The sequence below is a fragment of the Miniopterus natalensis genome, chromosome 7 (genome assembly GCF_054644295.1).
Source record: "Miniopterus natalensis isolate mMinNat1 chromosome 7, mMinNat1.hap1, whole genome shotgun sequence".
NCBI classification, from domain to species: Eukaryota; Metazoa; Chordata; class Mammalia; order Chiroptera; family Miniopteridae; genus Miniopterus; species Miniopterus natalensis.
The window spans coordinates 56,643,227-56,665,892 of record NC_142087.1 but is presented as its reverse complement, the minus strand read 5'-3'; positions in this window follow the sequence as shown (position 1 = coordinate 56,665,892).

Below are 22,666 nucleotides of genomic sequence, written 5' to 3'. Positions count from 1 at the left end.
GTAATAATTAAAATTAATAATTACATGACAGATACTACATTAAGTATGCATTAACTTATTTAATCTTACCAAGAATTCTATGCAGTAAGCATTATTATTTTTTTTATTTTTAAGATTAAAAAAGCTTAAGTTTAAGATGTATATGTGTGTATATATATATGCATATATATATGTTTATATATATATGCATATATATGATTATGTACTTTTCTGAGGTTGAAATTTGGTAAATAATAGATCTGGGAATTAAAGCTTGTTCTATTTAATTCTAGAACTGAAATCTTAATTGCTATATTATTAAAAAGATATTAAAAAGATATGATCATTGGACAATTTTAACCAAATTTGTGTTGGAATCTTTTTAGGCTAATATTCAAAGCCTGTCTTAATCTATTTAGGCTAATATTCACAGCCTTTTAAGTTATGTGAACATAATCAAACACTTCTCTTTATTAGCCCTAGGACATGGCCTTAGCACATTCCAATGTGCATTTGTTTTCATAAACTGCTTTCCTTACTTGAGGTTATTTTACCTCACCCCCATACACTAGGTTTTTATCTGTTTCTCAAGATTTAACTCATTTTCCACATCCATACAAAAATGTCCTCTGACCTCTTAAGCCCAGAATGATCAATTTATCTGAAATGGCTTCAGATCTTTCCATGTCCCTTAACTTCCTAGCCACTATCCTATCCATGTTGCCATCATTTATTACCTAGATAACTACAAATGCTGTCTCCTGTCACTCTGATGTGTTTCTTCTGTTCCCCAAATGATCTTTTCAAGCTATGATATTGCCCACTCCACACCCATATTCTAGTGGCTTTAAAATAAAGACCTACATCATTAACTTATATTCCCTGGCTCCTGGATAACTTTCTGGGTTCAGCTGCCCTGGGCATAACCTTCTTTCCCTGACTTTTCCCTGCACTTCTGTCTATCTCCTACCCCAAGATTCTTTGCAGGCTGTCTTTTTTCCCTGGATTTATTCCTCTGCCTAGTTTACCCTTGATCATTCTTCAAATTCAGAACACTTTGAGCATGAAGAAGAACCGACAATCTCTTAGTCATTTGCTAACTTATGGCTAAAGAGTGAAGCCAATGGTAACACGGAAAAAGTTTTCTAGCTTGAGTTAAGTTAATCATCACTTTTATTAAGTTGCCCAATATTTAAGAGAAAGAATGAGAATTAGTAGCATTCTCCATCCTTGGACTCAAACATTAGAGTGGATTGTCATATTTCTTATTCTCCATACCTGAATACCTGTAGCATGTTGCCTACAACGTCTGGTATATGAAATGCTGTTGTTACCATGTAATCTTGGCATTTCTCCCATTCAGTGATAGGTGTCTATGCCCTGTTTCATTGATCCTGGGCAGAGTTTCATGACTGCTTTAACCAGTAGAGTGCACTGACAGTGAAAGTGATGGTCTGTGTTATAAAGTCAATCAACAACTAATTTATTAGCTTCAAAACATGGCCATAGCACATGAGTAAATGAAACACTCTTCTTCCTTGCTCTTTTGATATTCTTACTCTTAAAACCCAGGTGTCACTGCTGTGAATAGGCCCGCAAAGAAGTTATGTGGAAAGGCCACAAGTAGGAGTTACAGCTTTCAGCCCAGCTGAGGTCCCTGCTAACAGTGAGCATCAACTATGAGATATATGAGTAAGGATACTGCTAAATGAGGTCAGCCCCTGGCCACTGAGTGCCAGATAAAGGGATGATTCATGTACCAGGCGGGACAAAGTGGGATGCCAAGAGATTTTATCTTGCACTCAGACTGGAATGCAAGTTAAAACTTATAAGTTGCTTATTTTTGGAATTTTCCATTTAATATTTTCTTTCCTTTATTTTTTTATACCTGAATATAATGTATTTGACAAAGAACTTTGCTTTTCTGTAACATAACATTTTAAGATAACAAGAATTACAAATGAGTATTGTATCAGAACTTTGTAGACTCCTAGAGATTTTTATATAATCTCCAATATATAATATTCATTTAATAATAAGAATATATACACACAAATACAACACAACTATTTCCTTACTTGACAAAACTTCCCATGTGATTCAAGCATATCAAATAGACCTAATTAGTTCAAAACCTCTCCCTTGCAAGGAGCCAAAACAAATCCTATTATGCTCCAGGGGCCCATTGGAACTACCCAAAGCCACTTACAGGTAAAGAACAAGGTCTGGTGTTAAAATTTGAACCCTGGAAAGTTTGTCATACACACTTGACCCAAAAGATTTTATATCATTATGAAGCAATATTAAATTACTCATTTGCCTAAAGTGACATAAAATGTGGGTTCAATTCCTAATCAAGGGCACATACCTGGGTTGTAGGTTTGATCCCTGGCCTGGTCGGGGCTCTTGCAGGAGGCAACCAATAGATGTGTCTCTCTCACGTTGATGTTTCTCGCTCTTTTCCCCCCTCCCTCCCTCCTACTCTCTCTAAAGTTCAATAAAAAAAATATTTAAAAAAATTCAAAATAGTAGTTAAAATTCAAAATGATATAGCAATGACAGGAAAAACAGTTCCTCCAACCTCGATATGATCTAAGAGCATTAATGTGCAATAATGAATATTTATAATAATGTCTCCATGCCTTAAAAAAGAAACATTAAATGGTGCTTAATGAGCTCTACCTTGAAAAGGTAGTAAAGTTTGTGATGAATTTAGTATGAATTTCATTATTAGTTTCTAGTCTTAGATTGGCAAATTCTCACTGTATTCAGCTGTATGAGCAACCCCTTTTATAATCACCATTGAAGAAGAAAGTTTCCTCTCCTTCCCCCAATTACCTTTTTATGTTGCCAACAGTAACTACTCCTTTGAAATCCATCTTTCTTTATCGGTTGTGATAAAACAATTTATTTTCTATTTACCATATGGCTGTATTTTAAATCTTCAACTATTCTTGAAGTTGGGATACATTTTTCAAGACCATTTTTCACTTTATATCAACTAGCACTGAGCTGTTTTCAGTATAGAGGAAACAAAATAGTGCTGATACAGCAAACCTTTTTCTGCTGAGTCTTTTATCCATTTTGGCCAGTGGTACATATTGGAGTCTTTAAATTATTACTTTTCTGTTCATATAGCCATGATGTATAACAAATTGGACATCAAGCTGAATGGATGTACTTACTTACAAAATTTATTTATTTATTTTGATCTCTAAACTAAACCAATCTAGTACCTTATCTGACCTCAACTAAGCTCCTGGGAACTGAATGTATTTCTAAACAGAATGGAATTTGGCCAAGAAACACTCTTTGGTCTGCTCTACCAAGCAAATTATATACATTTATAAATGGAAATATAAAAGAGAAAAGAAAGGCAAAAATAATATTTGCAAGCCCAGCATGTTTTGCTAGCATAGACCACTAGTCATTCATGCTTCAAGAAGTTGGCCTGAGCAATGGTATGTCACCTTTTATTCCTATTAAGAAAGGCCATTTTATTCTTGAGATTGTCTAAAAACAGCTGCATAAGTGCTTGGAATAATAGTGTATAATATAACTGTAATACTTTGAAAAAGACCTTTGAGATTTTTGCTTTTCTCCTTCCACTTTATTGAGTTTTGAAACACTATTATTTTGAGAAACCTAAGCAAAACTACAATCCCAGTTAAAAAGCTATGCATTATAAAAAATCTAATTAAGTGTATCCAGTCCCCATGTTAAACCCCTAAACATTCCATCATCTAAAAACATGCCTACATTTTTAGCTGGAAGGATACACAGCTTCAAATATCTACTATGAGGAATGCCTGAGCTCTGTTACTGCATTTAGGGCCCAGGCATCAAGGATGCTGGTTACCCTATGAGGTGACAACAGTCACTCATAAAAAAAAGAAAAAATAAACAAAATCCCCAAATACTAGGTGATGGAACAAGGTTTTTGAAAGAAAAGACACATTATATAAAATTCCAGAATATGGAATCTATAGGGGGAAAGTGTGGGCATTAAAGTGTCTTGGACACTCAGGAGAAAGAACAAATGTGTCTGGGATTATAAAGATTGAACAACAGGTATGGAAACAAAACTCTGAACTGTCAGGACATTAAGGACAAAGCATTTCCCCCAGTTTGGTTTTGCTTCCTGGAATTCGTAGGGGGTGGTTAAGAGTTTGGATTTCAAAAAGTTTTTCTGCCAAAAATGGAAGTTAGAGAGTGTGTGAGTTCTAAGTGGAATTACTTACTGACAAGGGCTGTGAACATAAGTTCTAATTCTGGATAAACTCTTGGGGAAGTTTCTGTCTGGGATAATTAGTTTTTTGTTAGTGCCACTAACTAATTCTGTTATCCCAAGGGTAGGAGACTCTTTTCCTGAGGCACTGAGTCTGGGCCCTGGAATTCTTGGCACCAGAGTTTTATAAAAATCAAAGGCTTAAAAGCGTCATCTGGAGAGTACCTCTTTCAGCAAAAACAGACTAGATGTTTTGGACTAAGATTCCTGCTGAGAACAATTAGAAATGTTGAACAAAATATTAAATCTGTAGGAAAATGTTAAGGAACATTCCAAGCAGTGACAATTTGGGGAGCCAATATTTTGAAAGAAAAGTAAAAGCCGTAATCGTGAGCCCAGCTTTCGGCATCTCTTTTCTTTCCAGTCACTGTCTTATTCCTAAAGCTACAGCCAAGTGGCCAGGGAAGCTCAACGGTATATTCTGTAGACTCATGGAGACAAAAGTTAGAGCTCAGAAACTTCCAAAAAGATACTTTTGAAATCTATCACACTTCCTGATAATTATTTGAACGTTTTCTTTCAGTTAGATTGAAAGTATGTGAAATTATTAAATTTCAGATCATTTCTTCATATTTAATCCTCTATTAGAAAACTATTCTCTTATAAATTCCCAAGAGTACAACCTCTCTCACAAGATGAGCAGCCCTATTTCTCTTTGCATTTTCACTCTTTGGTTATTACCTAATTTCTCACTTAGTTTCCACTGTAATTTACAGTAACTAATATCTGTCCCAATGACCTCAAAATATTCCTAAATAACTTCATTAAGTTTCACTAAATGTTAAGCTAATGGAGGCCTCTGATATTGTGTTTTTTCTTAATGGTACTGGTGACTTGTACAAGACTGAATACAACATGTCATCATTAAATGTTTCTTTAATTTTTAATTTGTTAATTCTTTGGTTCTCTCATATACCTCTTGTTATCTCTACTATTTGTTCCAGAATGAGATCACATAGTTTCTTAAATTCTCTTATTCAACACACATTTATTGAATTCCTACTACATTTCATGCACTGTATAATTATCTGGATTTTAAAACATGAAAGACTTCAATGAGCTCATAGCTTTTTGAAGCAATAAAAGATATGAAACACAATGTTGAATTACCTTGAGCCAAATGAATATAAAAATACCCATTAAAAATGTGGGATAGATTAGTGTAATATGGTCTCTTAGGGATAGAACAAAAAAAATTTAGAAAATGGAATACATAATTGGTAAAGGCATGGTATCCATACCAGACCCTAACAGAATACATCATCGAATCATCAAAGTCATGGTATTTTGAATATGTGATTCTTTAAATTGTTGAAAGAATTGGAAATTGTGGAACCTCCAAATAATCTGTTTTTCCACTCAGAATCGGCAGTTAATGTTTAATAAGAAATATTTGGTAGGAAGGCAAATGTTAAGCTTGGAACACAGTCCAAAGAAAAATATGCCATAATTTCTGTGGGTTTATCCCTCTTTTGGAGAAATATAGATAATCATTTGGAAATGATTTGTGGTGTACCAAACCCTTCATAGCCTTATTCTGCCTGTCGCCAGTCATCATACTCACTTAGCAGTCATGTTGTCTCTAGACATTCCTCTCTTGTGTCCCATGATTTTGCCTCTGTTCCTTTTTTAGTATGGAACCCTTTCTCCTCATTTACATCCCACTCTCGATCCCTTTTCTCCCACCCTCTCTCTCTATCTCTTTTTAATATATGTTTTTATTGATTTCAGAGAGAGGAAGGGAGAGGGAGACAGAGAGAGAAAGATCAATGATGAGAGAGTCATCTATCGGCTGCTTCTTGCACGCTCCCCACTGGGGACCTAACCCCACAACCAGGGCATGTGCTGGGCTCAGCTCACTCCACATATCGGTCAAAACCCAAACAGTACAGCTGCGATTTTTTTCCTTTATGATCAGTATTGGGCAAAAATATAATAGTTTCCTATATTTGAATCATAAAATGTGTATGAGAGAGGGGTAAGAGAGAGATAAGCCTAGAATTATAGGAAGGGACCTTTTGATTCAATTTAACAAATTTGAATTTTATCCTGTGAGTAATTGAAGGGCACTGAATAGTTTTAATCAAGACAGGGACATCCCAGCCAATGGTACCTCACCCTCCTCTTACATTGTCATGATTGAGTTTATATTTTCCTAAAATGCCAGTCAGAATATTTTGAGGGCTGGAATAGAAAGCCTATTTAAATTAAGATGAATTACATGTTCTTATTGCTAATCTCTGTTCTGCATTTTGATCTCTCATTTCTATCTGCTTGTGGGCAATTTCCATTTAAATATTATTTTACATCAAAATAGTCCTGTGTTATGTAAACTCATTAACAATGTCCTTGTCTGATCCTATTTCAGTTCAAAGTGTTTCTCTATTCCTACTATTCCAGGATTAAATTTTTGTTGTTGCTGCTGACATATAGAAAAATCATAAAGTGAAAAGCAGAGAATCTACCTTAAATTGTTGACCTGCTACCCAGTAAAATTATTTAGACTTTCTGAACCTCACTATTACCTACATAATGAAAAATGGAAATAGAAGACTTATACCATGACTACTTAGAGTGCTAAATTTTTGATTCTATAACTTCTATTTCTTTATCACCTTCATTCAACCCTCTCAGTTTTTTCAGTTCAATTTATATCAAATCAGGTTTCTATTCTCATTGCTACTGTTCCCTGCCTACAGCCTTGACATCCCATGATCCCACCCCCTATTAAAACAGAAACTTATTATTCCATCCTTGGGCAATTACACTAGCTTCCATACTGAATTCCCTGGTTCTTTTTAGCCTCTATAGATTTCAAACCAGCTGGTGGCCCTTGTGTCCTTACCCTTGTGAAGAGGATCCCCTTGCTTTTTTAAGATAAAATGAAAATCTATAAATTGGATCCAAATTCTTCTACAGTGCATTGTCGCTTTCCATATTTTCCACAATGGTTCTTATACAAATCTCTGTTCCAACCCCAAAGAAACCCAGATGCTCTTACTTTTTATGAAAACATTCTCAATTCTCTCTGGAAATTGAAGTCCTTTTCATAGTTTAAGTCCCAGATAATTCCCAAATCCCCAGGGAAGTCCTCACTGCTGAAGAACCCCATCCAGAAAGACTATTTCAATCCCACATAGTGATTTTCTCTCCTCCTGCCTTCACATTGTTAACCAACAGGAAACAATTGATATCCAGTGTCATCTCTGGGCACAAAATGCTGACCGTGGGTTGTGAGGGTTGATACGTGACCAAACAGTCAATGTCTATTTTATGTCACAACACCCAATGACATACTGCTTTATAAATTAGAAAGATACAGATTTCATTTAAACAACACACTTCGTCTAATATTAGATGAAGAAACTGAGCTCCAGAGAAGTTACATGGTTTCCCAGGGGATTCACAACTAGTAAGGCAGAGCCAACCCTGAACCCAGACCTCCTGCCATGTGTTCAGGGCTTTCATGGTAACCAGACCATATATGTATCAGAGAACTTGCCATTTTGTGTGAAAATAACCTTTGAGACTGATGATCATGCGTTAGTTCATTATATGCTTAGACATACTGTCAGCAAACATTTCCAGCTATTCCGTCAGAATCCTTAGTCTTGTCTTTCTTGAAACGCCCAGGATTGTAAAAGTGAACCCAGGGTGTCACTTGTCTTAAAATTCGCATTATCTTCTCCTTTCCGGCCACATCTCACCTGTGGATTTTTTATTTTTATTTTTAGAAAGCTGATATTAGCTAGTTACATTGAAAAGGGACTGAACCCCTCTCACAGGCAGTGTTAATCCCTGTTAGATTTATTGTGTTTCACTTTTCATGGAAGTTTATAATTTAGCTAGAAACAGTCCTGTAAACTGAGGGAAACATATTTCTAAGGAGGTGATACTAAATCATTTGGTAAAGAGACAGGGAGATGTTTTTGAGTGAGATTTCGGTAACCACATCCATATTGGATGGTTTCAATGTTAATTTTCTTATCTGTTTCTTAGTTGTCTCCATACTATGCACAAAGTTAAAGTAGTTGGAATTCTAAAAGTATGAAGAAAGGAGCAGGATGGTTACATTCTTAGATAGTTTAAGATATTCTTGTGTAATTTCACCAACAGCAGTCAGTGAGTGTTCGCTAACTCTACATCTGCAGAGAAAGAGGGCACTTTCCTCCCTGCTCAGCTTTGTCTGTGACCCAAACATCCTTCCACTTTCTTTGCTGTCCTCTCTTAAAACACTTAGTTGTTGGGGGATGGTTGCATGTGCATTTGCAGGTGAATTAGCTGTAGGCAGAGAGTGTCTACACTTCAAGTAAAGTTTACCAACTATTTACACCTTAAGACAAATGAGTTTATTACATCTTTTTTATTACAGCGAAGTTCGAGGGAGAAGTTGCACTGCACTGGGAGAGGCAGAAAGATGTGGTTTGTTGGAATAAAGAATTTAGGGAGGAAGAGAAAATGGGAGACTCTGGAATAGAATCTTTGCATGAGCTTCAACTGGCAAAATCTTACCACTGATAATACAAAATGGTGCCATGAAATCAGGAGGGTGACCCAGATAAATCTTCTTGTCAACTAGTATGTTTTTCCTGTTCAATACATCATCTCTGGGTCCTTTATTTCCTCTCAGATAAATTCTCAGAGAAAACAAACATTCTAGAAAATAAAATGTTCAAGCTACAAAATGACATCTCAATTACTTGCACATTCAATCATTCTCACAAGTAAAAGCAAATTGATCAATAATGTTTGCTGTAGTGTGGCCCATTAAGCAGCTTTTCTTCCTACTATATCTCCATAAAGCTTTCTATTCCCGGAGGACATGGATTGAAAGAATAACAACAAATATTTATCAGGGAGAGGGGAATATATGGTATATGAGATCTGTTTATGCTAATCCTAATTTATCCCCTTCAAAGAGAAAGAAATAAAATTCTGAGAATAGCCACTTCATCAGGGCCTTAGCTCCCACTCTGGAAGTTATCTTTCCTGAGATGCATTTGGAGTAAACCACAGTTAGAGACTTGATAGACCAGATGTTCCACTTGCTCTTGGTTTCTATGATCTCTTTTTATATTTATATTAATTTTGAATAGTCATTTTGACTGATCTTTAATCTATATAACTTAGAGTTTCTTCTTCACTTTCCCCAATATGTTTTGCTGCAATTTTAGTTACGGTTTTGCATGTGTATCAAGAAGCAAATCTAAACTTGGTGGGTAGGTGATCCAAAAATGATTTGTTTTCATCCCTTCGCCCTTTCCCTTCCCTTTGACATTCTGTTCACACACAGTGTATATTCTCCAATAAAATTGTAAAAGGAAAACAATAATAGCAAACATGATATTTTAAATGACTTTTATAACTCTGGTAAAGGAGAAGAGAGAATAAAAGGATCTATCGTACGTTTATTCTCACATCATGACTAGTCTGCTCTTTTTCATGTTCGCTTTTTTCTCTGTCTCTCCTTTGCGTGCTGAGCTTCACTACTCCCAGTATCAGGTATACAGCATGTGCTCAAGAACTGACCGTTCAATCGGGAAATGCACTATATAGTATAACACCCCATTTGCTCCCTTGCCATTGGTTCCTAAGCCTTGTTAACTTCCTCTTACCCCTTCTGAATTTTTAAGGTCTGTGATAACATTATATGCTACATGGTTTATATTTATTGGGTGTTTATATTGTATCAGGTATGGGGCATGTGGCAATTAGCAAAACAGTGATCTTTGCTATTTTATGCCTTCATTCCACTGAGGAAAGAAAAAAAATCAACAAAATTAACAAGTAAAATATACAGTATGTAAATTGGATATAAATTTAAGGGAGGAAAGCAGAGAAAATAAGCAGGGAGTATTGAAAGAGCTTGAGATTTTAGGACGTCAATGAGGTCTTCGGTAGGAAGGTGCCATTTACAAAACTGCTGAAAGAAGAAGAGGGGACGAGCTGTGCTGGTTATGGGGACCCAGCAAACCCAACGGCCTGTGGCATGAGTCCGAAGGGCTTACAGGAGAAAAACCGAGGGCTTATTAACTTGGCTGGAGTGGAGTAGCAAAGTTAGTCAGCGAGCTGATCACGTCCTTAGGGTCTCCTCAGTGATAAAGCCTGTTTTAGTTGACTGGGGCTGACATCACCAAATACCACACACAGACTTGGTGGCTTAAACAACAGAGGTTCTTCTCACGGTGTTGGAGGCTGGCAAGCTCAAGTCAAGGTACTGGCCGTTTCCAGTCCCGACGAACGCTTTCTTCCTGGCTTGCAGAAGGCTGCCTTTTCACTGTGTCCTCACAGGGCAGAGAGGGGGGCTCTCTGGTATCTCTCCTCATAAGGCCACCAATCCCTTCACATCAGGGGCCCACCTTTGTGATTTTATTTCACTTTACCAATTTATAGGCCCTATCTCCAAATACAGTCAAATTAGGGGTTAGAGCTTCATCATATGGATTCTGGGGAGATATAATTCAGCTTATAGTAAAACCCAAAGGAGCAGCGTAAGGCCACTCTGAGAGACGCTGGGCCCTATTTCCCTGGACTTCCCTGCACTGCACAAAGAGCTACTGAATGGCTCCTCGAACTCTAAAGGCCAGGCAGATAGAGGGCAATTTGCATCTCATCTCAGTGATTCATCAGGAGCATTATTTGTCAGTGACTGGCACATGTGCATATTCACTAATGAATCTGCTACTCTCTGTTACTTATTAAAACACCTATAGTCCCCTATTAAACATGTACCCATGGGTTGTGTTTCTTATAAGTGTGCCTCGAGGGTCCCCACTGAAATGCACAATTCTTTAGAGGCATTTTTCCCCCCTAATAGCCACAGTGCCTAGGCTGAGTTCACAATGGAAAGGCAATAAGTGCTTTTAGTCCAGGTATACTTTATGTTTTCTTTTTTCATTAGGAAAGCTTTCATAGCCAGGATATAATGAAAGATTCATAAAATACAATTAAAGCTCTAAATGTGTTTTTAATCTCATATGTGCACATTCACATGTGTATTTGTATGTACACATAATAGAACAACAGCTATGACAGAAGAAAACATTTATACATATGATAATTTTGCTGCCCAAGATACAGTGATCGTTCTAAAATTATGTTTTCCAAGGATAAATTTGGATAAATAAAAATGCTCCATGAATATTCAGCTGTGCTTTTGGATTGAGATTTCTCTTTTGAATAAATTCCAAGAGTATTTCTACATTTAAGGTACTATTATATCTTGAAAAGCAAGCTCACTATAGAGAAGAGAGTTAGATTTGCTTATTCTTTTAAAGCAGGTATATGAGCTAAGTCAAAGATATCAGCTAAAGAAATAGTTGTCTTATAAGCATGTTTTATGCCTTTTAACATTTCTACAAAGCTAATTTTTTTTTTTTTTTTTTTTTACTTTTGAAATATGGGAGAACCATTCTTATCATTTTTTTAGCAATAAAGCAAATATGGCATGAGTCCATAAATATATTTTATAATTTATAAAGAGCATTAGATTCCCAACTCTAACAACAATGGAGATACCAAACCAGTTTCCAGAAGAAAATTATAATATGTGGTAACTCATTAACATAGCCAAAGTTGCTTGAGGTAATTTGACTTCAAAACAAATAGATTTGGGTTCTACCCCTGTTAAAATCCAGTCGGTGACTGAACAAGTCATTCCTCTGTTTCCTTGAGTTGCTTTATCTGGAAAGAGAATGGAAAATTATATTTACCTAATGATGTTCTTGGGAAAATTCAGTAAAATAACATAATGTGTGAAATTCCATTTAGTAAGCTGAATAACACTATTCACACTAAGGTATTTAAAAAAAATCATCTAAAGTAGGAACCTCACCTTCAATATCTTTGAAAAAATATCATACTCTTACTGTTGGGAAAAGTGATAATTCAAATCTATGATTCAAATACAGATTCTGAAAATGAAAAGTTGTACATACTAGACTGTAAATGTTCAAGTTGTTCTTTATAGCTTTCAAATTGGTGACTGGTGTAGAAAGTCATCATACATTGAAAAATTCCACATAAACTTTCCTTTTTAAATTTTTGAACTTCCTTGGAGTATAGTTTGATGCCAGGTAGCATGATTCCTCCAACTTTGTTCTCCTTTCTCAAGGTTGTTGAGGATATTTGGGGTCTTTTGTGGTTTCATATAAATTTTTAAAATATTTGTTCTAGTTCTGTGAGATATGCCATTGGTATCTTGATAGGAATTGCATTGAATCTATGGATTACTTTGGGTAGTACGGACATTTTAATGATGTTAATTCTTCATACCCATGAACATGGTATATGTTTCCACTCATTTGTATCATCTTCAATTTCTTTCCTCAGTGTCTTATAATTTTTTGAGTATAGGTTTTTTTACAACCTTGGTTAAATTTATTCCTAGGTATTTTATTTATTTTTTGATGCATTGTAATTGGGATTTTTTTTTTTTTTTAGTTTCCCTTTCTAATAGTTCATTATTGGTGCACATAAATGCAACTGATTTCTGGATATTTAAATCCTGCTAATATACGGAATTTATTTATCAGTTCTAGTGGTTTTTTGGTGGAATTTTTAAGGTTCTCTATATATAGTATCATGTCATCTGCAAATAATGACAGTTTTGCTTTTTCCTTTCCAATTTGGAGCCTTTTATTTCTTCTCCTTGTCTTATTGCTGTGGGTAGGACTTTTAGTACTATGTTGAATAAGAGTAGTGAAAGCTGACATCATCCTCCTGAGCACCAAAAGGTTTCCTGTTTGATTCCTGGTCAGGGCACGTGCCGGGGTTTCAGGTTCGATCCCTGGTAGGGGGTGTGCAGGAGAATGCCGATTGATGTTCTGCATTCACATCTATCTCTCTTTCTTCCTCTCCCTTCTTCTCTCTTTAAAAGTCAATAAAAATATATATATTTTTAAATGGGCAAAGGATCTGAATAGACATTTCTCCAAAGAGGACATGCAAATGGCTAATGGACGTATAAAAAGATGCTCAATGTTACTAATCATCAGAGAAATGCAAATTAAAAACACAATGAGATATCACTTCAAACCTGTCATAAGGGCTATCGTCAATACATCAATAAACAGGCATTGGTGAGGAAGTGGAGAAAAGGAAATCCTCATGCCCTCATGATGGGGATGCAGACTTGTGCAGCCACTATGGAAAGTGGTATGGAGTTACCTCAAAAATTAAAAATGGAACTGCTTCATGACCCAGAGATTTCACTTCTAGGAATATATCAGAAGAAACCAGAAACACTGATTTGAAAGAATATATGCACCCCTATGTTCATTGTAGAGTTATTTATAATAGCCAAGATTTGGAAGCAAACTAAGTGTCCAATCAGTAGATGAGTGGATAAAAAACTGTGGTACATGTACACAATGTAATACTACTTGGCCATAAAAAAGAAGGAAATCTTACATTTTGTGACAGTATGGATGGACCTGGATGTTATTTACTGAGTGAAATAAGCCAGTCAGAGAAAGTCAAGTACCATATGATATCCTATATACGTGGAATCTAACGAACAAAATGAACTAACAAACAAAATAGAAACATATTCAAAGGTACAGAGAACAGGCTGATAGCTGTCAGAGGGGAGGGAGATTGGAGGGCTGGATGAAAAGGTGAAGAGATTAAGAAAAAACCAAACAAGCTAATTCACAGACACAGATAATAGTATGCTGATTACTAGAGGGGAACAGGGCTGGGAAGAGTTACAAGGGGCTAAAGGGGGAAGGAATAAGTGATGATGGAAGGAGACTTGACTTAAGGTGGTGAACACAATACAATATACAGATGATGTACACCTGAAACCTATATAATTTTGTTGACCAATGTCACCCCAATAAATTCAATAAAAAGTAAAAATAAAAATTAACAACAAAAAAAATTGAAATCCCTTGGACAGTAGGAATGGGATTAGACAGACATCTGGAATCACCCATTGGTTACATTTTGGCATCTCCCAGGTTAACCCATATTAACACATCCCTGGACAGCAGAAGTTATATGCCTTCATAGCATAACTTGTATATTTTGGAAGGCATTTCTGAGAACAGATTTTTTTCAACAATGAACATGCCAAAGGCTTGACATGAAAGGTACTTATGCCTAATGTCTGTCGTTCTCTCTCTGCCAGTTCATCGTTTCTGGGCTGGCCCTCTGCCACACTGGCACCTGAAATGCAGCAAACGATGTCATTGGATGCTGAAGGTGTGACCGTAAGTTGTGGTCTTCTTCCAAGCAATTACCATATGGTGTGTAATTTAGCTCTTCATCTCCTTGTTCAATAATAACAATGACAATAATGCCACTTAATAATGTATTTTATCTTTATGGCCTCTTTCTTCTATTTTTGTGTCTTTGAATAAATTGGGGGGGGGGGGGGGGTTAGGCAACCATTAAAGCTTAGTTACCTCTCCAGAGTGAGAGGCAACTGTATATAAAATAATTTCTAAAGCAGGACAAGGATGATTAGCATATTGAAACAGGATTAGGGAGAAATTTAAGAAAAATAAATTACCAAGAGAAGTATGCCTTTGGACAAAGCAGGCCCTATGTCCAAGATTCTTTTATTCTCTATCATTCCTAAAAAATATTTTTTCAGAAGTGTCTGTAGAACAAAATAGAGAAAGAAAAATCTTCTGGAGGTACGATGCCCTCATAAATATACATTGGGCTTTCTACCAGACCTCAGATTCTAAGTCTACTATCATTAATTTTATAAACTGGAACGCAATTTTCACAAAATTGCAAACTAGGAGATCATTGTACCGAACTCATAGGAGATTTCGTCAAGTCTGAGATGCCGTTCAAAGTTTATTCAGCCAATAAACATTTACTGAACACCAATGTGTTGAAGATTTAATGGTTATATAGGTTTTAGTTCCTGCAATCAAGGATTTGGCATCATCATGATGGAGACTGAAAATTAAATCAAGAGGATGATCCAGCACAAGAAAGGCTGTGGAAGAGCATATAGCAAGTGTAGGCATCTATGAAATCTTCCTGCAGCTGATGACTGTGCTGCATTTTATAAGGAAAAATAGAATTGACCATGTAAGAGAGGAGAACGGAAACAACATGCATCTAGGTATGGAGGCTTGATCTCCATTACAGACTCAGGAAACATGTAATTGGATGGAATAAAACCTGTGATTTGTTTTTAAATGTTTCTTCTCTTGATTTTGAAGGAGCCCTATCAAGTGGGAAGCATAAGCGTTACTCTTCCCTGCATATGGGAGAGGATATGGTAATTCCTGAGGCTAAGTTACAAGTCCAAGTGAGACCATAATGGAGAGAAAGACCGGGTATGAAGTGTGGTCTTCTGATTTCCAATTTAGTGCTCTGTGTATGCACCACCTTGCAGTAATTCATATTTCATGGGAAAGATGGAATATGATTTTTAAAATAGTGAGAGGATTAGTTCATAAAATGGGAATAGACTTTTGAGAAGTCTCCAGAGAAAAATATGCACCCACTCTCCCTATTAAAATCTGCTGAGAATTTCTTTCTTGCTCTATGCCCATTGTTTATTTATACTTCCTATTTATAGCATGAAAGTTAATTTTAGTGAAGCCCCGAATATATTTAAACACTGATAACTAACATTAGAGCCTTCTCTACCAAGTGATCCAAATTTACATTCAATACAATTTCACTAAGTACTATTGAACAATTTCTATGTACAAAATATTTTGGAGTTAGTAGGGAAAGTAGCAAATATGAGCATGGAACTATCCCTCCTGTAGTAGCTGATAATCTAGTAAGGAATATTGATCCAAAAGGAGCTTTAAGTGTAGACAGAATAGGTGCAAACAGCATAAATATAGTCTGGGGATTTTAGCAAAGACAAATTCAGATTTATCTTGAGTATACATGAAACATATCTGGGATGAGAGAGAGTTTATGCTGCAGTATGAGGGATAACCATGACTTTAGTAGGTATTATGGGTCAGGATAGTTGCATAAAGAGCACACAAAGTTAGGAAAAGCAAAGGATCAAGAAAGACTGGGACACATGGCATAAGTAGAATCAGTGGGACTGTAGGTTGATGGATCTACCTGGAAAGTGTAGAAACTGTGGAGATATTTATAGTCCAGATAATTATTAGGAATTGAAATCTACACTTGTGTAAGAATTTACTTATAGGTAAATATGTTGTGTGTATGAGTAAACATGTTTATATATTTATGTGCACACACATAAAGCATAGAGTTTCAATCTGAATTTGTTCATCTATAGCTGAGTAAAGTACTGTCAGAATGATTTTTATACAAACAAACTTATACTGGTAGCTAGCAACCAAAGCAGGCTATAAACCAAGTGTGAATGATCTAGCCTCTACGATGGTTTTGTGAACAGAAAAACAAATAGTTACAGTAGCATGAAAGCTCTCTCAAACTCACCTGGATTTACGTTTCTGGTCTCATTTCCTGTCAACACACTAGAGCCTTGAACTCTAGGTGTTAATGAGCTTCCAGGCCTCTTTTCAAAACTTTCAAGCCATTGCACATGCTAGTCCTTCCTATGGGAAGCACTTCTTTTGCATGGATACTCACATATATTCACCCAGCTTTGTGAAGGGAGAAAGCTGTGATGTAAAGAGAGCTCTGACCCTGACTATGTGGAATGGGATGGGGAGGGAGTGGGCAAACTGGATGATATCTGTATACCACCATGAGATTTATTTATTTATGTAGTTATAATTTATAACCTGCTTACTTCCAAAAAGGATTCGAGTCAGCTAGCTAAAAGTTAAAATACTGGCAAAAATCCTATTTGGAAGTTCTTTGATGTGAAAATTATACTGCACAAGTTGGCACACCAAGAGTTTCTCGCCTGATTTCTGCCTCCATGTCTGATTCATTTCAGCAGGGCAATTGCTTGATGATTTTTTTTTTTTTTTTAAAGCAAATTTAACTGAACAACTCACACTCTCACAAATGCTTTGATTTTACTTTGTTTTGTGCTCAGGGCAAAGATTTTGGCTCTGGTTTTCCCATCCACAGTTGTGAATTTACTTGAAATAAAATGCAAGAGGAAATCAATGTCCAGTGTCCTGGCTGAAAATGATATAAAAACAAACATTCAGGATGCACTAAGCATCCAAGTTCTTGTAACTAAACTTGATCAAAGGACCAAATGTGAGGAACCTGGGGGAGTCTATTTTTTTCCTGATAGGAAAGGCCCAAGGGCTGGTAATTAGGAAGCTGAGCTACCTCTCCAGTGGGGCTCTAAATGCCCTGTGTATGAGGTGAGAGATCTTTAGTTTACCTAAAAGTGTTTCTCTGCCTATTGGTTGTTTTGTGATGGCTTAGAGCTCTCTCTTCATGCTTCTGCCTCCCTCCTTTCTCTTGAATTTGGGTTAAGGTTACTGAAGGGACCTCCTAATACAATATATTGTTCCAGGGGAGGCACTTACAATGCCTTATAATGAAAAAAATTAAAACCTATATTAATTTTTGTACTAAATTCTGTAACAATTTAGCTATTTAACATTAAAGATGCTTTTTGTGGAGTCTTAAGTAAGGAACATGGTTTTCAGGTATATCTAAAAGCTGCCATAATAAGTAATCTGTGGCTATCGTATCTTAAAAGAAAAGCATCCGATGAGAGTTTTAAAATGATTCTTTTATGGTAACACACCCACCAGGGAAAAAAAAAAAATCACAGTTGAAAAGTTGAAGAGCAATTTGGGATTTTTGAGCTTGTCAAAGGGACAGGTGAATACTCAGTAAAATACCTGAGAGAAAGGAATGAGTGACCAGGAGAACCGAGGCCTAAAGGCTGAAAGGAACTGCGAAAGAATCTCTTGAATCTGAACCTCAGTTAAACAGTAAATCCTGCTAATAAGTCTTTGGTTCTTGAGTTCAGATGTTTTGCAACATGAAATAATCTTCTGCCTGCCTGCCTGATTTACTTGTGTCTTCTGTCCTTCTCTGGGACAGGCACTGGGGTTTAATTCACTTCCAAACATCCAGGCCAAACTAAACTACTAAATATTGCCCTTGCTGAACGGATTCGATGCTTCTAAACTTTCATGTCTTCCGCAGCTGATGCCATACAAGCCTATGTTTTTATAGATTGTTCTCTTTCAAGCTACTAAAGAGAATTCTGGACAAGGAAATGTGAAATCCTGAGAAAAGCAATGTTGGTTTAGGTTAGAAAGACTAGAGAGGGGGAAAAAGCCAACTTGGACCGGGGTTGAAGAAGGGAAGAGACTTCTAGAAAGCAGATTGTGAGAAGGTCTAAGGAGAAAGGTGAAAAGGGTTTTAAGGGCATTTGCTCTGTGTCAGAGATTTTAAATCCCTCTTTGGTGTCCCTTTAAGAGACTTCCCCAAAGATTTCCAAATTTTTTTGAAGTCTTATTTTGGGTTTTGTTACTGCATTACCATATAGGTCTAAGAACACAGTTTCTGACCTGGTGGAATTAGAGGTACAAATGATAATGTCCACCCCCACAACTGTAATGACAAAGTGTCATTAAAGTTTTTGGTACTTTATAGTTATTATCTCAATGTGTTCATCACTGGCTAGATGTGTATTGTCTTTAAGATTCTGTTAACTGGAGGAATATGCTCACAGAATAGAGTTAGAGAGACTGTGTCCTTAATCCCAATGTCCTGTGCTCTGTAGCATATCTATTGTCCATGGAGACAGAAAGATTTGAAAACTTAAAGAAAGACTATTCTGGTTCAACTCTCAGATGTTTATCTTTACTCCCAGCTTAAAACATCTCCTTGAATGTGCGATGTTAATTATCACTTAGATTTGTCCACAGCTTTTAAGTAAATTACTCACAGCATTAAAAAATGAAATAATGCATAAAAATATAAAAAATTGTTCTTTCCTGTCATATATACAAACTCAGTACGTGGCTGTCCCATTAGCTGTGTCCTGATTCTCCACAATCATGGCCTCGACCAGATGGCACCTGCTCTATAACATGTGCTAACTGATGATAATAACCAGCACAGAGAACTTGCTACATGTCAAGCCCTAGCATTGGTATTGCATTATATTAACTTATTACATTCTTCCAATAACTACTGAAGTAGTTCTATTGCTACCACTTTACAGATGGGGAAACTGAAGAGAAGAGAGCCTAATTTGCTTGCAGATAGTTGTACAGCTAATGATAGACTCAGCTTTCAAACCTAGTCTTTGTGGCTCTGGATTGGTTTTATGATTAAATGCATTTCTTCTTTAATGCATCAGTTGAATTTGGGATCTTCCTCATTCCTGTTCTAAGAGGACAGGCAGTCAGTCAGATTGATAAGTGCAAATGCGTTTAATGGAGAATCTTGTTTATGGCCAGTCCCTTTCTGCAGAACAACCATTTCTTTCCTCTTTATATTTTAATAGTGGCCTCTTGGAGACCATTTATATTAGGTTTAGAGTTGTTAAGAGAACTCTAATGTACATTCCTTATTTAAATCCTTCTCACAACCAGCTAGTGAGGTGGGTACCAGCACCCCTTTTTGTCCCAAATATTTAGCCGTAAATGAGGATAGGTTTCAATATGATGTGTTTTTTCTTCACAAAGGACGCTTGATACAATAATGAACCAAATATGAATTATTTCAGATTGACTGAATCAATTATAGTAATGTGATAGTAATGATAACACTGAGCAGAGAAAATTTTACTAAGAATTCCACCAGCAAAATCTGCACTTCTAGCTACAGATCTATTAGCAGAAAACAACTCTATGAATGTTTGATAAGCAAACAGCAGAAAACTTTTGTGTATACCTTTTCAGCTGAAAAAACAAATTAATATGTATTGTATGATCACATCTTTATCTGTGACCATACTTCTTATAGAACCCAGAATATTTTCAACTAAAAATATAATCTTGATCTTAAAGAAAGTGATGTGAGCCCTTTTCATTCATTTATTATTTGATAAACTTCTAAATAAATATCTTTATCTATATAGTGATTTTGAGAAACAAAATTCATAATAAATTCTATCACATTTGCCAATACTCCCAACCTTTGTATTTTGGTTCTAATAATAAAGAAATAGAACTGGTTCCTTTATTGTCAAAATTGAAGAATTTAGCAGAACTTGAGATGGGAAAGATATGTTACATTTCATGCTCAGATTTAACTGAAACAAACAGGAGATTGAATTAATTCCCCATTTTGTTTTGAGGGTGTATATTTATAGATGCATGACTATAGAAATAATGATGTAATTAGATTTGTGGTTTAGCATTTTCAAAGGATTTTATTTGATAGATACACAATAAATATATACAAAAGATGTTTTGTATAAATAAGGGTAAAATAAAACAACAATAACTGAGCCAAGCAAATCTATTTAAGCAACTATGATACAAGATAAAATTAAATAAATGATTTACTTGTAAGGGATTGGTCTACACACTAATAGGTTTCCTAACTCTCTTATGAATTATTAATGACTGATTTATTTCAAAGTCAGAATGGTGCTGTGACCTATTTTTGAAAAAGGGGGGAATAAATATAGACTACAAGTGATTATTTTATGAGTAGTTTGAAAAAGAAGAAATTTTGGTTGTTGACCACAGAGATTGACTTTTGTGCTTGAAGGACAGAATGGCTCAGAGAGAGGACCAAGTTAATAAAACTTAAAAAAACACACCCAGAAATCAGAGAAATCTAATTAGGTAGAACTGCATAGTAGAAGCTGCTGTGTAATTTTACTTAAAAAAAGATGTGCCCTGGCTGGCATGGCTCAGTGGTTAGAGTGTTGGCCTGCGGAACAAAAGGTCACGGCTTTGATTCGTGCCAAGGCCAAGTGCCTGGGTTTCAGGTTCCTGCCTGGCCCGTGCAGCACGTGCGGGAGATAATCGATTGATGTTTCTCTCCCTTGCGCCCTCCCTCCCTTCTTCCCTCCCTTCCACTCTCTCTGAAAAAGTCAATGGAAAAAATATCCTCGGATGAAGATTAACAAAACAAAACAAAAACAAAAACAAAAGATGTATTATCAATGATACTCAAAGACGCTAAGTAACTTACACATTTCCACTTCATCTCACATTGAATAAGCCTGGCTTCAAAGGCAATATTACACTGGTTAAATGAAGCTTTCTGTAAGAAACTAACAGTAGTAAAGCTCTTTTTTTTTTTTTTTTAAATATGTCTTTATTGATTTCAGAGAGAGGAAAGGAGAGGGAGAGAGAGAGACAGAAACATCAATGGTGAGAGAGTCACTGATCGGCTGCAGCCCGCAACCCGGGCATGTGCCCTGACCGGAAATCGAACCCCGATCGCCTGGATCCTAGGTAGATGCTCAACCCCCGAGCCACGCCCGGCCGGGCAGTGGTAAAGCTCTTATTTGGGGTTTCAACAGTACAGGAGCAGGAAGATAATTCCATAGGCTGATTTTTTCCGCTGCCGTCTCTCATGCCGAATAAAAGCTACACACGCCTGATGACCTTTGCGGCTATTTTGAAGTTATATTTGAATTTCATCCTGAGTCCTTGGTCTTTAACCACTCACATACTTAATTTCAGTTAGACTGGAGATTTTACGGCAGCACGGGTGTGTGTGTGTGTGTCCCTAAAAGTGGTGAAGGGGTGGTGTAGGTGGAACTGATATGAGGGTTACATAGAGGTTTGACATGCTAAAAACAAAACTAGAAAGGAAAAGGAGGGTAAAGAGGTTCCATAGGCTGTGATGTAGAGAAAGCAGCTCTCTAGGTCTCCTGTGAAATTATAAGCAGTCCAGAGGGACAAGAGGAGAAACTCCAACTGGTGGCACAAGCCAGAGGGAGGAAATGGTGCCTTTACCAGGCACCCTTAGTGCTGAGCAACTGCAGCAGCCAAGGACCTCACCAGCTCTGGCATAACAAAGGACTAATAGATTGCATTGATCCGCAAATTCAATACAACACTGGCTTATCTGACTTTTAACACCTACCCACCCCTTAATCAAGCCACGTTTTAGCCGAAGTGACTAATCATGCCCATTAAAATTGCTAAACCAGCAGCAGCGGGCAAATTTTTCCAATGATTAGAAAGGGGATGTGGATTTTCAGTATGACAAATTAAAGGGGTGAGAGTCTTGTTGAAAAGATGACAGTATTTTTACATGGCTCGATTCATAAGAACTTATTAAAGTTTGCTTTTATAGTGAGACAAAGAAATGCCCAGGTTTCTGATCAACCATGTTAGATCAGGCTGTGTTCCCAGGGACATAGTCTGCCTGGCCGGAGAAGCGAAGCTGTTGGATGGACTATCCAAATTGAAAGGAAAATTCATCTGAGCTGTCAGTCATTTACAAATAATGATCACAGTCAGGAGCTCCTTTTATTTTTTGTTCAATCACAGAAGCAGGGCTGGTTTTGTGGACTCTCTGAGAACCCCATGCTTACAAGGGCCTCACACTTGCTTTAGTGTCTGCTTTTGCCAT